The sequence below is a fragment of the Mustelus asterias genome, chromosome 3 (assembly GCF_964213995.1).
Source record: "Mustelus asterias chromosome 3, sMusAst1.hap1.1, whole genome shotgun sequence".
In the NCBI taxonomy this organism is placed as follows: Eukaryota; Metazoa; Chordata; class Chondrichthyes; order Carcharhiniformes; family Triakidae; genus Mustelus; species Mustelus asterias.
The window spans coordinates 138,311,851-138,327,971 of NC_135803.1; positions in this window are offsets into that span (position 1 = coordinate 138,311,851).

The window sequence follows — 16,121 nt, forward strand, 5'->3', positions numbered from 1 at the left end:
AGTGGTGGACTCGTCAACGTTGAGAGCGTTCAAGTGGTTATTGGATAAACATATGGATGATATTGGAATAGTGTAGATTAGAGGGGCTTTAGATTGGTATCACTGGTCGGCGCAACATCGAGGGCCGAAGGGCCTGTACTGCACTGTAATGTTCTATGTTCTATGTTCTAACTGGGTCACCTACCATTGTGTGGAGATGCCGGCGTTGGACTGGGGTAAACACAGTAAGATTTGGTGTGCATGTCTTACTGTGTCACCTACCATTGCCAGAGTGGCCAGCTAATGGGTGTGTTGGAAAGCAACTCTGTTCAATAATTTTTACCCTAAATCTTTTATCATGAATAGCTCGGCAATCTGTCCAGTGCCACCTCACTTACGCATCTTATCCTTTCCAGCTCATTATTTAGATTTTGTTCAATGTATTTTCCCCTTGTTTAAAAACGTTCCTTATCCATGCTCCCAAACTTCCATCCCCTCTTCCTCTCACGTCAATCATGATTGCTCAAAATTATCTGTCTAGCAAAAAAAACATTTCTCTTTTGAAGAGGTGTCGACATTTTCCCAAGTGATGGACAATGGTTGAAAACTCTCCACTGATTAACAGAGCTTGGGAGGAATTTTCCAGTCCCACCAGTGGCTGGAATCATGGGGGGCTGTGGCACAAATTTTGGGGTGATGGCAAAAGTCCATTTCCTGCCAACGGGAAGTTAGTTTGGAATTTTGTTTGGAAGTTAGTTTGGAATTTTGTTCTCCTGACTTTGAAGGCAGTTTAAAGGAGGCTTGATTTTCCTGCTGGTCTACGTTGGAAACCACATTTGCATTGATTTGCATCTCCTGAATGCTCATGAAAAGGCCAACTCACTGGCTTGACATTCTGCTCCAAATTAAGCACCTATTCAGCAGGTTGCTAAAAATGGTCTGTTTCCCGACCAGACATTATTGGTGTGCACGTGGCAAGCTTCACTTCATCAACGACTTGGTGGAGCGTAGACATTTCTTTCACATACTTTTAACCAGCGTTACTTCAGATTTCAGGTGCCACCATCACAAACTGTTCCAAAGCCAGTGGGAAAGGAGAAGACAGAAGGCAGAGGAAGGACTGAGGAGTACGGTGGAGCACAGGACGAAGTGGGAAGATGGAGGCAGGACTTGGGGAGGCGCAATGAACAGAGTGATTTGGGAAATACTGTCCTGGGACAGCAGCTGTAAGGAGGCAGGAGCTATGCTGTCAGGGATGCACCAAATAGAGTGTCCTGGGGGTTAATCCACACTGTCAGGGGCATATTGAACAGAATGTCCTGGGGGTTAATCCACACTGTCAGGGGCATATTGAACAGAATGTCCTGGGGGTTAATCCACACTGTCAGGGGCATATTGAACAGAATGTCCTGGGGGTTAATCCACACTGTCAGGGGCATATTGAACAGACTGCCCTGGGGCTTTGCAGGCCATGTTGGAGGATGGTGCATGGTACTTGGTTCTGGTTCTGGGCGAGGAACAGGCCCCTCTGGTCAGTGATGTCGTCCACTGTATTGTGTGCAGTTGTGATCAGTCATTTAAGGAATTTTATCCCGGGGGCAAGACTCATATTCCCTGTGAGGCACCTTCGTGGTCATAGAAGCTGAAAAGTCTTGGTAAGTTATTGGATGGTGTCGTGGCAGGGTCAGGGGGGCTGACCCAGGCCCTGAAAGTCACAGTGCATGTGGCCCCAAGAGAAGGTGCGGTCATTTTGATTTGATTTGATTTATTATTGTCACATGTATTAACATATAGTGAAAATTATTGTTTCTTGCGCGCTATACAAAGCATACCGTTCATAGAGAAGGAAAGGAGAGAGTGCAGAATGTAGTGTTACAGTCATAGCTAGGATGTAGAGAAAGATCAATTTAATGCGAGGTAGGTCCATTCAAAAGTCTGATGGCAGCAGGGAAGAAGCTGTTCTTGAGTCGGTTGGTACATGACCTCAGACTTTTGTATCGTTTTCCCGATGGAAGAAGATGGAAGAGAGAATGTCCGGGTTGCATGGGGTCCTTAATAATGCTGGCTACTTTTCCAAGGCAGCGGGAAGTGTAGACAGAGTCAATGGATGGGAGGCTGGTTTGTGTGATGGATTGGGCTACATTCACGACCTTTTGTAGTTTCTTGCAGTCTTGGGCAGAGCAGGAGCCATACCAAGCTGTGATACAACCAGAAAGAATGCTTTCTGTGGTGCATCTGTAAAAGTTGGTGAGAGTCGTAGCTGACATGCCAAATTTCCTTAGTCTCCTGAGAAAGTAGAGGCGTTGGTGGGCTTTCTTAACTATAGTGTCAGCATGGAGGGACCAGAACAGGTTGTTGGTGATCTGGACACCTTTTCTACGTTGTCCCCATTGATGTAGATAGGGGCATGTTCTCCTCTACGCTTCATGAAGTTGATGACAATCTCCTTCATTTTGTTAACATTGAGGGAGAGATTATTGTTGCTGCACCAGTTCACCGGGCTCTCTATCTCATTCCTGTACTCTGTCTCGTCATTGTTTGAGATCCGACCTACTATGGTGGTGTCATCAGCAAATTTGAAAATTGAGTTGGAGGGGAATTTGGCCACACAGACATAGATGTACAAGGAGTACAGTAGGGGGCTGAGAACACAGTCTTGTGAGGCACCGGTGTTGAGGATGATCATGGAGGAGGTGTTGTTGACAAAGGTCAAGGGGGCATTGACATTAATGGGTTCAAGAGGAGTGGACAACAGCATCAACTTACACAATGACAGGGTCCAGGGTAGCATTGGGAGGCTGGATAGTGACAGGCAGAATGGGAATTAGGAGGCAGAGACTATGGAGGAGGAAGGTAGGACTTGGGTGGGTGATACAGGGAGGTTGGAATTTGGTCACATATCTAATGATCACCATATTGGCCCCCAGTGATCAAAGGCAAGTTTGTAAAATATATTCTGGGAGGGGTCTCAAAGCATTCGGGAGGAGTCGTGCAACTCATTAGGGCCAATTGAAGGGGCAGCCTATAACTGAAACCATTGAGAGCATGGCTCAGCTGAGTGCTGGACTCAAGCATCTCAAGAACAATGAGTGAGCTTGGTTTCTTTTCTAATGGTATGTAATCTCCATTGAACAGATGCAGGCTCCAAGAATCAATGGCCATGTCTCTTATGCAGAGGCAACATGAGCCTACCATCCTCCACCTTCCCAGTGGTCATTTCATTCCAGGTACTCTGCTTGCAGTCAGGATAGAAGTGCAAGGACTGGGTATATACAGTTGTTGTAAAGGCCACTGGTGGACAGTGAAAAACAGTGCCACAGATACCTTTGCTTTTCAGGGATATGGTGCCCCATATTCACTGTGAGAAACTCATGCCGCAAAGACTTGGGCATCCCAGTGGTGGTTGCTCCAAAAGTTGCCATATACGTTTTTGCCAAAACTTCTTCCAAGGCCCCGCTGGGGATGTTTGAGGAATTTCACAGTCGGCAACACACAAATGCGTAAAGGAAGTGATTGATGCTCTTTTGAATAAAGCTCACCATTATGTGCGGTTCTGTGTTGATAAAACAAGACAGGCTGCCAGAGCTGTGGAGTTTGCTGTGATCCCAGACTTCCTGCAAGTGCAGGGCAATATTGGTCTGTTCATGATGTGTGTCAGATGTTTGGACTGCCCAGGCAGGGCTCACCAATGCTCACACCAGAAGGAGTCCCGTATCATCATTGTTTGTTGCACCCTGCACAACTTGTCGCTACAAAGTGGGTATGTGTTGCCAGAGGGAGACATGGAAGAGCTACACATTTCCTCAGATGAGGTGGACGTTGAAGATCGATTTAATGTGTGTCTAGGTGCCACTTAAAAATGGTGGCACGATCTGCAACCCCGTGAGGTAATGGCAGGGGAAGACAAATCCCTGCCTGTCCCAGCGAGGGATTAACAAGCTCCTTAATGATGCCTAATTGAAGAGCTGGAAAGTATAAGATTGGGCACGAGAATCCACCCCGCCGCCCAGCGGGAATCACGCCGATTTTCCCTTCCACCACCGCACAAACGGAAAATTCCGCCCTTTATCCACTCAGTGGTTGCCAACTTTCCAAGTCTTCCATTATTCCAGACTTCCCTGAACACACAATTGTGGAAGCTGTGTGAGAGAGAATTCAAATATCTTAATTAGACAGTTAATTAACTGCATGAAAGAAATTAGGCAATTAGAGTGGTATGAAATACAAACTGCTGGTGAAAACAGAAAAATTACAATCGGTTTCTGTGCTTTCATCTTGGTAATCATGTTAAGTAAAAAGGTGCTCATGAATGCATAACTTGTCCGGGGTGCACACTTGAAAATGCTTCTATTCATCAATATTCTTTATGCTGTAACATACACAGGCAAGAGCATCAGGGAATCGCTTTAACTTTCAGTTGAACAGACGAGATCTGATTGACTGTTCATCCTAGATTTCACTTAGTTTGGCTTCCCTTTCAAGTTATTGAATGTGAAAGTAACTGGTCGAGATGCGGGTGGTACAGCGGTTAGCACCGCCGCCTCACAGCGCCAGGGACCAGGGTTCGATTCCCGGCTTGGGTCACTGTCTGTGCGGAGTCTGCACCTTCTCCCCAGGCGGGATTTTACGGCCTCATTCGGGTGAGACCGGAAATTCCCACCCAAGGTCAACAGAGATTTCCGTTTTCGGACCCTCGCCCATGCCGATCCCACGACGGGCAATGTGGTGGAGTTCCGGCCATCGTGCCTGCGTGCGTTTCCTCCGGGTGCTCCGGTTTCCTCCCACAGTCCAAAAGACGTGCTGGTTAGGTGCATTGGTCATGCTAAATTTTCCCTCAGTGTACCCGAACAGGCACCGGAGTGTGGTGACTGGGAAATTTTCACAGTAATGACATTGCAGTGCTAATGTAAGCCGACTCAAATGAATAAAACTTGGATAACTGATCCAAAATCACCTGTTTTTTAACCGCCAAAAGTTAAAACAACTCCCATTGGTGTTTAAAAGGAAGACGATTTAAATTATCTTGACAAAACCAAGATATTATTGGAACTGTAGTAAATGCTCATGTGCTGAATACAAGGTGACTAAAATCATCAAATGTTCCAGGAATAGCGAACAGCAGTGACTATCTTTTGTTGTCATGTTTCATTGTGCTTTAGCTGTTCGCTCACAGTCTGCATCGTGATATATAAAGTTCAGATGGGAACAGTTGTTACTGAGGCTCCAGTGCTTGTGTGAAACGACTCCATATGGGGCTCCTAGATCATCCTCATCTGAGCCAAGAAGCACGCTGTATACTCATCAGAATGCTGCAGCTTCTTACCATCCTCTTTGTAGGGACAGAAATTGCTCTGAAAGACTTATACGAAACATTGCACCTACCGTTCAGGAGATTGGGCCACAAAATGAAAGCAAGAAAGAGCTGCATTTATATAACACCTTTCACAAGATCGCAACGTGCTTGGCAGCCACTGAAGCCCATTTGCATTGTAGTCACTGCTGCAATGTAGCAACCAATTTGCACACAGCAAGCTTCCACCAACAGCATTATGATAATGACCACATAATCTGTTGTAGTGATGTTGGTTAAGGGATAAATATTGGCAAAAGATGCCGGGGGTAACTCATTCACTCTTCTTTGAATTGTGCTGTGGGATTTTTATTGTTCACCTGGGAAGGCCGACAGTGTCTCAGTTTAACATCTCATCTCCACACCTCCGACAATGCCACGGACACCTCCCTCTGTGCTGCAAAGGGATGTCAAGCTAAAGCCTTTTGATCAAGTGTCTTGGCTGGGTCTTGAAGCTATAACGTTTGGTTCCAGAGATGACAGAGCTAGCATTGAACCACAGCTGACAAAAATGATGGCCAGTAAGATCACAGAATGGTAGTATCCCTTCAGTGCAGAAGCAGGCCATTCGGCCCATCAAGTCTACACCGATTCTCCAGCAGAGCATCTGACCCAGGCCCTATCCCTGTAATCCACATACTTACCCTGATAATCCCCCTAACCTGTACATCCTGGAAAACTAAGGGGAAATTTAGCAAGGCCAATCCACCTAACCAGGTGGCATCGTGGCACACAGCTGATCACACCAGGGACCCGGGTTCGATTCCTGGTATGTGTCACCATCTGTGCGGAGTCTGCACGTTCTCTCCGTGTCTGCGTGGGTTTCCTCCAGGTGCCCCAGCTTCCTCCCGCAGTCCGAAAGACATGCTGGTTAGGTGCTTTGGCAATGCTAAATTCTCCCTCAATACACCTGAACAGGCATCGCAGTGTGGCGGCTAGGGGCTTTTCACAGTAATTTCATTGCAGTGTTAATGAAAGCCTACTTATGACATGGATAAGTAAACTTAAACTGCACATCTTTGGACTGTGGGTGGAAACTGGAACGCCCGGAGGAAACCCACGCAGACACAGGGAGAATGTGCAAACTCCACACAGGCAGTGACCCGATGCTAGAATTGAACCCAGGTCCCTGGAACCGTGAGGCAGCAGTGCTAACCATTGTGCCACCGTGCCATAAAGTAGTCATCAATTAAATAAACCAACAATAAGTTGCAAATAGGATAAATTAAAACCCGAAAGGGAGAATGTTAACTGATGCTTTTATTAACGGAGATAGTGAGAACAGAAACCATAGAAACAGTCACCAGGTCAGCCTGGGCCCGAATATTATCTATGGATCAGTAAATTTGAGGTGATGGAAATAATCTTTAGTTGCGGCTTCCCTGAGGCTTGTGAGCTCGCTCTACTAAATTTTATTTCTGATTTCTCCCAGTTCCTATTTTTTTTCACGGCGCCAGGGATTCGGGTTCAATTCCGGCCTTGAGTCACTGTCTGTGTGGAGTTTGATGTGGAGATGCCGGCGTTGGACTGGGGTAAACGTAGTAAGGAGTCTAACAACACCAGGTTAAAGTCCAACAGGTTTATTTGGTAGCAAACGTGTGGAGTTTGCACATTTTCCCCGTGTCTGCGTGGGTTTCCTCTGGGTGCTCCGGTTTCCTCCCACAGTCCAAAGATGTGTAGGTTAGGTTGATTGGCCACAGTAAATTGACCCTTAGTGTTAGAGGGATTAGCAGGGTAAATATGTGGGGTTGTTGTCAGTGCAGACTCGATGGGCTGAATGGCCTCCTTCTGCACCATAGGGATTGTGTGATTTTCTTCCTTTTTGGTGTTGAATTCTGCAGCACCCCCCACACCCCCAAATCCCAATCCAGATTCTCTCTTCTTCCAAATGATTTCTTGTTGCCTATGCAGATTAGCGTAAGATTGTGATGTAATCGGGAGCAATGGGAGAGTGACACACACTGTGAAGGTTGTGACACAGAAAGGAAGAAAGTGACAGAAAGAGAGCACGAGCTCTCAGCGAGAGCGAGTGCGGTGACATGGGAACCGTTGCCAGGTTAATCTGGATCTGAGTATTGTCTGCGGATATGTAATTTTGAGGTAAATGGAACGTAATCTTCAATTATTGTTGCTCTTAGGCCACTTTCAGCTGGTCTGCTCATGATATTTTGCGAGGAAACAGCATGGATAAATGAGATAGCGGTGTAAGGTTTGGAAAAAAATCCAATGGAATACAAAAGTGAAAATTTTTAATGTTACAATATTTTGCTTTCATTGAAAAATGGGAGAAAAGAAATGCTCATTCCACATTACTCTCCTCCACCAATTTCATGTTTAAAGTTTTTTTATCGGTGTCGCAAGTAGGCTGACATTAACACTGCAATGAAGTTACTGTGTAAATGCCCTATTCGTCACACTCTGACACCTGTCCAGGTATACTGAGGGAGAATTTAGCAAGGCCAATGCACCTAACCAGCATATCTTTTGGACTGTAGGAGGAACACCAGGGCAAACCCACGCAGACACGGGGAGAACGTGCAGACTCCGCACAGGCCGGGAATTGGACCCGGGTCCCTGGTGGTGTGAGGCAGCAGTGCTAACCACTGTGCCACCGTGCTGCCCTTAAAGAGGTTTGCCAGGCTGACCGTGTTGATGAGGCACAATTAATCGACCATTTGCCCTCTCCGGGAAGCTACTTTCTTGGTTGCAAAATTCAGGGAAAAAAAAGGATGGGCAGCTGGTTTGCTGGATTTCTGCCACCTTCATGTTCCCAAAAGCACGATGGTTACCATTGAGTCAACACCAGTCAACATGTTAATGAAATTGGGAGGGTAACTGGGGAGGGGGGCTGGGCCGGTGGGGGGGTGGGGCATTGTAAATCTCCCACTTCACTTTAGGCTGAATTTTCCGGCCTTTCCCACCAGTGTGACCTTCCAGTCTCGCCAATAGCGACCCGTCCTCCCCGCCACAAGTTCTCCGGTGACACGGCAGGCAAACAATGCAAAACGCCAGAAAAAGCCACCACGGCCAATGGCGCGACATCGGAAACATGCCTCAAGGGGGGTGGGGCAGAAAACTCCGCTCTTTGTTTTATGACACCCCATTTTGTGCCCAGTTGGAGGGACATCTGGAGAAACGGTGGCACAGTGGTTAGCACTGCTGCCTCACAGCTCCAGTGACCCAGGTTCCATTTGGGCCTTGGTCACAGTCTGTGTGGAGTTTGCACTTTCTCCCCGTGTCTGCGTGGGTTTCCTCCGGGTGCGCCAGTTTCCTTCCACAGCCCAAAGATGTGCGGGTTAGGTTGATTGGCCATGCTAAATTGCTCCTTAGTGTCAGGGGGATTAGCAGGGTAAATGTGTGGGATTATGGGAAAAGGGCCTGGGTGGGATTGTGGTTGGTGCAGACTTGATGGGCCAAATGGCCTCCTTCTATACTGTAAGGATTCTATGAAATTTTTAAATTACCATTGCAACCATGGTCGATCAGTGGAACAGAATGAAAGCAAAGGTCATTTATATCAAACAACACTCTAACCATACACAGATCTTAGGCTCCCAGGGCCTACAAGAGAGGGGGTGGTAACTTAACCTAATTTTAGAAAATGAAGCTGAGCCGGTGATAAAAGTGATATTTTGGTGATAGTGATCATTATTCAGTGAGGTTTAAGGTAGTAATAGAAAAGAACAACGATGGACCCAAAATAAAGGTTCTGAATTGGGGGAAGGCCAATTTTAATACGAAAGGACAAATTTGGTCAAAGTGGATGGGGAGCATTTACTTCCCGGAAGGTCCAAATCAGAGCAGTGGGAATTATTCAAAAAGGAAATAGTGAGAGTGCAAAGCCAATATGTTCCCGTAGATAAAGGTGGGACCAACAAGTCCACAGAACCCTGGATGTTAAGGGATATACAGGATTGGATAAGTGAAGAAAAAGAGGTTCATGGCAGATACAGGGGGCTCAGGACAATGAAAAGAAACACTGGTAGGCAACGCAAAGTCCCAAGATGTTTTATATGTACATTAAGCGCAAAAGGAAAAAGTAGGGCCCATTAGGGCAAAGTGGCAATGTGTGTTTGGAGCCAAAAGACTTCGGTGAGGCGTTAAGTGAATATTGTGCATCTGTGTTCACTATGAAGAAGAACGATTTAGGTATAGAAAGCAGAGGGGGGGTGGGGGGGGGGGGGGGGGCGGCGGGTGGATTGTGATACAATTGAAGATTATCTTTGAGAAGGAGGAGCTGTTAACAGTTTTAGCAGGCTTAAAAGTGGACGAATCCCAGATCCAGATGAGATGAATCCTACACTGCTGTGTGATGCAAGGAAGAGAATTGCAAGGGTTCTGGCACTAATTTTCAAACCTTCTCTGACCACTGGAGAGGTCAGGATGTGGAGGTGCCGGCGTTGGACTGGAATAAACACAGTAAGAAGTTTAACAACACCAGGTTAAAGTCCAACAGGTTTATTTGGTAGCAAATGCTACTAGCTTTCGGAGCCCCTTTGTCAGGTGGAGTAGAAACATAGAAACACAGAAACCCTACAGTACAGAAAGAGGCCATTCGGCCCATCGAGTCTGCACCGACCACAATGCCACCCAGGCCCTACCCCCATATCCCTACATATTTTACCCACTAATCCCTCTAATCTATGCATCCCAGGACACTAAGGGGCAATTTTGGCATGGCCAATCAACCTAACCAGCACATCTTTGGACTGTGGGAGGAAACCGGAGCACCCGGAGGAAACCCACGCAGACACGAGGAGAATGTGCAAACTCCACACAGACAGTGACCCAAGCCGGGAATCGAACCCAGGTCCCTGGAGCTGTGAAGCAGCAGTGCTAACCACTGTGCTACCGTGCCGCCCATAAGTGGAGTGCAAGAAAGCAGACAATTGAGTTTGTGTCTCTGTATGCCCTACCCTGTTTGTGAGCAGTTCTCCACTCCACCTGACGAAGGGGCAGCGCTCCGAAAGCGAGTGGCATTTGCTACCAAATAAACGTATTGGACTTTAACCTGGTGTTGTTAAACTTCTTACTGGAGAGGTGCCAGAGGACTGGAGGAAAGCTAATGTGGTACCATTATTCACGAAGGGAAGTAAGGTAAAAACAGGTAATTACAGGTCAGTGAGTCCAACATCAGTGCTAGGGAAATTACTGGAAAAAACTTGAAGGGTTGGAACCTATCTCCTCATGGAGAGACAAGTATTAATCAAGGATAATCAGCATGGCTTTGTCAGGGAGAGATCATGTCAAAGAAATTTGACTGAATCTTTTGAGGAGGTGGCTAGGTGTTTTGATGAGGGCACACACACCCACAAATGGATACATAATGCTATATTATTGGTCTCGCTCTTTTCTCCAGGAAACTCCAAAGACTCCCATTCCCTTTCAGGCCCTTGCTGCTAGTAGCCAGAGTGCCCTAAGTCTGATACCTTGTACCAGTGCCTCGTTTCTCTAACGCTTGCAACAGGTCAAGTAGCAATCTGGGAAGTAGGCTCTTGGGCTTGGATATTTTGCATTGTACTTCAGATATCCTACTCCTGTCCAGTTCCACGTCAGAGGGAAGCCAAGAAAATCAGCCCTTAAAGTTCTGTTGTCCTTCACACATATTATCTTCTCTCCCGCCTTCATTTTTGTCAGTGGGCTGACCCACTTTTCTTTATTAGTTCTGATGAAGGATATCTATCTGAAGCACTAACCTATTTTCCTCACTCGGCTGCTGATATATTCCCAGCAATTTTTTAAAAATCATTTGTGGCAGAAAAAAAAACATTCTTTCAGAGTATCCAATTTAAACCTTAAAATAGGACAAGATAGTGTCCTCGTTATCAAACCCTTTGAGTATCTCAGCAGATTTCTGTGCTACTTAACCAGTATCACTCCACCTCATTAGGGCGGCACGGTGGCACTGTGGATAGCACTGCTGCATCACAGCGCCAGGGACCTGGGTACGATTCCCAGCTTGTGTCACTGTCTGTGTGGAGTCTGCATGCTCGCCCCGTGTCTGTGTGGGTTTCCTCCGGGTGCTTCGGTTTCCTCCCACAGTCCAAAGATGTGCAGGTTAGGTGCTAAGTTCTCCCTCAATGTACCCGTACACGCGCTGGAGTGTGGCGACTAGAGGATTTTCACATTGCAATGTAAGCCTACTTGTGACAGTTATAAATAAACTTAAATTGGACAAATACAGGGAAAGCAAATCCTGTTTCTGTATTTATGTTTCCACTTTAACCCGAAATTCAGCACAGTTTATTTGAAGTATATCCGCATTGTAGTAACGCGTTTACGAGGCTAAACGTTTGCACATGATGTGGAAGCTCGGTTAAATGTTCGGTAAATGAAACCTTTTAGAATAAGGTCAGATCAGCTCATGTAAACCTTTGAGGCACAGCCTGCCCTCCTGAAGGATTAAATAAGACAGAAAAGCCTTTATTTTATATAACGCTGTTCACTACTGCAGGAATTCTCAAAGTACATTACAGCCACAGAGGGGCATTTTAAAGGTATTCACTGGTGTCATGTCGGAAATGTGTCAGCCAATTTGTGCACAGTAAGCCCCTACAATCGATGTGATAATAGCCAGAGAATCTGCTTGTATGATGCTGATTGAGGTATAAATACAGGCCAGGATACCGGGGATAACTCCCCCGCACCTCTTTGGAATAATGGCTTATATGGGATAGAATCACAGAATCCCTACAGTGCAGAAAGAGACCCATTTGGTGCATTGAGCCTGCACTGACAAGAAGCTCACCCAGGCCCTATCCCCACACCCCCATATATTTACCCTGCTTCTCCCCCTTACTCTAAGGGGGAGTTTAGCATGGCCTATCAACATAACCTGCACATCTTTGGAGGAAACCAGAGCACCTGGAGGAAACACACGCAGCCTTGGGTGAACGAGCAAACTCCAGACAATCACCTGAGGCCGGAATTGAACCCGGGCTCCTGGCTAACCATTGTGCCCACATGCCGCATGGGATGTGAATAACAAAATCTTTTACATCCATTCAAGAGAATAATTAGGGCCATGGTTTGGAGAAGAATAATTGGAGACGAGAATTGGAATAAATGCTGGCCTAGCCAGTGAGGCCCACACCCCCTAAATGAATTTTGAAGAATTCCCTCTCAGAGAAAGGATTATTGTCCAGCTGGAGAAGAATGTACCTTGCACCACTCCAGGTTTTACCACTCTTCTCTCTCGTGTAGCCATCGATTCCTATTAGGGTGTATTTTCACACATGGCATCCAATTGCACACCCAAGTGATGAACTTACAGAGTGAGTGATGGCTAGTTGTGCAAAATGTGTTTGTGAGTGGAAAGTGTTGCAGATGGTCTTGGTTTGGTCATCACCTAATATTCACTAACAAATAATGTTCAGCAAAAGTTTTGAGTTAGGGCCTGGGTGAGGAAGAGGAATTACTACCACAGTTTTCATCTCACGCAGCACTAACGGGGAATCAAAACCAGTGTTCCGATGAAGAAGTTAGGCAGGATTTTCCGACCTTTACATGGTCCTGTGCCACCTGCTGCGATTCCCGTGATGGGTGAGAAGAAAAGGTTCTGCACGTCATATTGGACAGGGAGCGTGTAATAAGTCTTCGGAGACAGAAGTCCCTTCACCAATATCCCTTTATTTACAACTCCAACAGCAGTACACAGAGTGCTATCAGTCAGCAGTCTACCTTCGGGAGTCCCAGAGGAACTGACACTCCCGGTTAAATAATAGGAAAAGACTCCCTGATAGGCCTATCAATTGATTCCTTAATCAGGGAGTTCATATTCCAATAGGCAACCTCAATGGTCTGATTGAAGTCATTACAAAGTGTTAACACTGTTTCTCTCTCCATAGATGCTGCCAGACCTGCTACGTTTTTCTAGCATTTTCTACTTTTATTTCAGATTTATAGCACCTGCAGTATTTTGCATTTGTCAAAAGTAGGAACTTCTGATCCATGGGGCACAATTCTTTAGACAACTGCGCTATTAAGCAAATTCAGAGGCCTGTAGTTGACTGCCTATAGTTCTGTGCTACCTTCAAAATACGTGACTGATTACCCAGTGGAGGCCCATGCAATAAAATACGGTAGACAAGTCTCTGCCAATTTGGCCTCAATGCTTTGAAGGTTAAAGTCACCTCTATTTCAACTATCATAGTGGCTTCCAGCAGGAGGCCATAATGGTCAGCCAAGTAAAGGTCAGAAATTGTGCATGTTTTACTTTCATATGAGTGAAGCCAAATGTTGGCACAAGATATCCGTCATATCCCTTGTGAAAGTTAATCAATAATGCTTTCCTTAATGCATTTAGTGACATAAATCTAGTTGGAAATTCCATTAAGATGCGTAGTAAAAAGGCAATTCCATCAAGTCAATAATACAATCAATGTTAATGAAAACATTAAACACATCTGGCCATATAATTGGAGCATACATTAAGAATGAGAGAATATTGTTAAATATGGAAAATCTAATATGACATAAGACCTGAGACACGGATATACAATTAGCTTTCGATGAGGTCAAGTGGTTGAGATCAGCAATGAAAATTCAAGGTCCACTCACATTCCACATTTACAGCTTTGTCACAGAACCATTTATTATTCCGTTCCGACATAGGTAAGAGAAGGGACGGGGATTTAAAACAGGAATTTCGGGAGCAGGGCTGGGAGCTGAGAGCCAAGACAAAACATGTGGTCATCTCTGGTACGTTACCGGTGCCACGTGATAGCGAGTTGAGGAACAGGGAGAGAATGCAGTTAAACATGTGGTTGCAGGGATGGTGTAGGAGGGAGGGTTTCAGATACATGAATAATTGGAACACATTCTGGGGAAGGTGGGACCTGTACAAACAGGACGGGGTGCACCTGAACCAGAGGGGCGCCAATATCCTGGGAGGGAAATTTGATACGGCTCTTCAGGGGGGTTTAAACTAATTTGTCAGGGGAGTGGGAAAAGGAGTTGTAGTCCAAAAGTCAGTGTTGAGGGTGGTGAGGTAGTGGGGAAGGTATCAAGGTCAAGGGTGGGTACCGGTAGACAGGAAGGTGGGTTGAAGTGTGTCTACTTCAATGCAAGGAGCATCCGGAACAAGGTAGATGAACTTGGGGCGTGGATTGGTACTTGGGACTACGATGTTGTGGCCATTACGGAGACGTGGGTAGAACAAGGACAGGAATGGTTGTTGGACGTTCCGGGCTATAGATGTTTCAGTAAGTGTAGGGAAGCTGGTAAAAGAGGTGGAGGAGTAGCATTGTTAACCAAGGATAGTTTAACGGCTGCGGAAAGGCACTTCGAGGGGGATCTGCACACTGAGGTAATATGGGCTGAGGTTAGAAATAGGAAAGAAGCGGTCACGTTGTTAGGAGTTTACTATAGGCCCCCAAATAGTAATAGAGATGTGGAGGAAGAAATTGCTAAGCAGATTATGGATATGTGTGGGGGTCACAGGGTAGTTGTCATGGGGGACTTTAACTTTCCAAATATTGATTGGAACCTTTGTAGGTCAAATAGTTCGGATGGGGCAGTTTTTGTGCAGTGTGTACAGGAGGGTTTCCTGACACAATATGTGGATAGGCCGACAAGAGGTGAGGCCACATTGGATTTGGTACTGGGAAATGAACCGGGCCAAGTGTTAGATTTGGTTGTGGGAGAGCACTTTGGAGATAGTGACCACAATTCGGTGTCTTTTGTTATTGCAATGGAGAGGGATAGGGCCGTACGGCAGGGCAAGGTTTACAATTGGGGGAGAGGTCATTATGATGCGATTAGGCAAGAATTACGGGGCATAAGATGGGAACAGAAACTGTCAGGGAAAGGCACGAATGAAAAGTGGAACTTTTTGAAGGAACAAATACAGGGTGTCCTTGATAGGTATGTTCCTGTCAGGCAGAGAGGAAATGGCCGAGTGAGGGAACCATGGTTCACAAAAGAGGTGGAATGTCTTGTGAAAAGGAAAAGGGAAGCTTATGTAGGGATGAGGAAACAAGGTTCAGATGGCTCGATTGAGGGTTACAAGTTAGCAAGGAATGAGCTGAAAAAGGGGCTTAGGAGAGCTAGGAGGGGACACGAGAAGTCCTTGGCGGATCGGGTCAAGGAAAACCCCAAGGCTTTTTACTCTTATGTGAGGAATAAAAGAATGACCAGGGTGAGGTTAGGGCCGGTCAAGGACAGTAGTGGGAACTTGTGTATGGAGTCAGTAGAGATAGGCGAGGTGATGAATGAATACTTTTCTTCAGTGTTCACCAAGGAGAGGGGCCATGTTTTTGAGGAAGAGAGGGTGTTACAGGCTAATAGGCTGGAGGAAAAAGATGTTCGGAGGGAGGATGTACTGGCGGTCTTTAATAAACTGAAGGTCGATAAGTCCCCTGGGCCTGATGAAATATATCCTAGGATCCTTTGGGAGGCAAGGGATGAGATTGCAGAGCCTTTGGCTTTGATCTTTGGGTCCTCACTGTCCACGGGGATGGTGCCAGAGGACTGGAGAGTGGCGAATGTTGTTCCTCTGTTTAAGAAAGGGAATAGAAATGACCCTGGTAATTATAGACCTGTTAGTCTTACTTCGGTGGTTGGTAAATTGATGGAAAAGGTCCTTAGGGATGGGATTTACGACCATTTAGAAAGATGCGGATTAATCCGGGATAGTCAGCACGGATTCGTGAAAGGCAAGTCGTGCCTCACAAATTTGATTGAATCTTTTGAGGAGGTAACTAAGTATGTTGATGAAGGTAGGGCAGTTGATGTCATATACATGGATTTTAGTAAGGCGTTTGATAAGGTCCTCCATTGTCGGCTTATGATG